Below are 1,843 nucleotides of genomic sequence, written 5' to 3' on the forward strand. Positions count from 1 at the left end.
ATAAATAAAAAAAAATCTTATGTAATATCAAATTCAGTCAAAGCAACTAAGAAGGAAAATATCTGTTAAGTAAAAATCAAACATATTCTTCCCAAAGTAATTTAGCATCAGTTTAAATTAATAAAAGAAAGAGAAATATCAATCAACAGGATTCAACCAATCAATTATTCACGAATCAGTCCGAAAAATAAAAGAAAATATTTGTTAAGCAAAATCAATAAACAATAATTAATTTTCTTCTGTAGAATCGACTAAAGGCGAATTTACCATGAATAGTAATTCTATTATTTTGAGAGAGATTTGCTCAATCACCAATCAACTTTTCTCTAAATTAGTGAATAAACTATTTCACCCAAATTAAACCGTTAGTCCCTAAACAAAAAGATCCATAATTAACGAATTGACGCCATAATAGAGGGGTTAAAATTTTCACCAAAATAAAGCAAGTAATCCCCCCTCAACAGAACAACTTACCCGAAATATCACAACAATATAGCCATCACAAAACACATGCACATTTGGACAAACACAAGTCAAAGGCAGTTTTAAACGAACTAAAAATGAAATCAAATACAAGAACAAAAGATGGGTTGAAGAAGGTTAAGAACTTGAAAACAATAAATCAAACCTACGTCATGAAAAAGTCATGAACTTTTCGGTGGATTTTTCCTAGAATAATGGCGATGGTGGCGGGGTCTCGCTGACTTTTTTCACCGGTTGCATGGCTGGTCGGCGATGAGAGGAAAGAGAGGACGGAGGGAGATGACTTGCGACTTGGTGGAGTGATAGAGTGGTGGCTCTGATCGGTGGCCGGAGGCTGGTCATTGCTGGCAGCGGCGAAGATGGATGACGGGACGTGGGGAAGGGTGTTGTTGTCGCTGGTCGTTTTTGGTTCGTCGAAGGAGGCACTGGCGGCAAAGAGGGTCGGCGATGCTTGGTCGTGGTTTATATTCGATGTGGATGGAGTTCGATAACCATGGCCGCCTCTCTTTGAGCGAGAGAGAGAGAACATTTGAGGAAGGGAGGCTGAAAGAGGCTTGTTGTAGGAATTAGGGTTTGTGGTATTAAATAAGGAAAGAAGGTGTTGAGGCATCTCAGCCGGTGCATCAAACTTGGTCAACGGCTGAGATTAAAATGGGGTCAATAGTTTGATTTGGTTAACTTTGAAATATTCCTGGCTAAAATTGAAATGAATTGTATGCAATCTGGCAAGAATTGTAATGGGTCAAGTGAATTACGGTTAGAGTTGTAATGATTTGGATTAAAATTGACAAAGTGGTATTAATTTAAGCCGCTATTTAAATGCTAGTAGTAGTGAATAATAATAATAATAATAATGATTCAATAATAACTAATAAAAATAATAAATAATAAATAATAATAATTTAATTAAATAATAATAATAATAATAATTAAATAATAATTAAATAAATTATAATAATAGTAATAAATAATTTATATAATAATAATGTTAGTAAATAAACAAAAGAACTCAGATAAATAGTATTAAATAATGGTGAATTAGTCAATGTGTCTGCGAAAAAATTGTGAGTGTGCACAATTACGTGAAAAAATTATTTAATTAATAAAATTATATAAAATATCGTATTTAATTTAAAAAATTATAAAAATGATGCTAAAAGATGCTAAAATGATTTATGCATTTTTCTAAATTATGAATGCGATATGTCGAAAATCTGTTTGATGCAAGAAAAATATGCAAAAATACTAATGTTTAAAAATTAATGATTTTGTTAAAATAGCAGCCTAAATGTAGTATCGGAAGGTCAAAATTGGGTGTCAACAGCTGCCCCTTCATTATTTGAGAATGATAAAAGAATTT

The sequence above is a fragment of the Capsicum annuum genome, chromosome 8 (genome assembly GCF_002878395.1).
Source record: "Capsicum annuum cultivar UCD-10X-F1 chromosome 8, UCD10Xv1.1, whole genome shotgun sequence".
Lineage (NCBI taxonomy): Eukaryota > Viridiplantae > Streptophyta > Magnoliopsida > Solanales > Solanaceae > Capsicum > Capsicum annuum.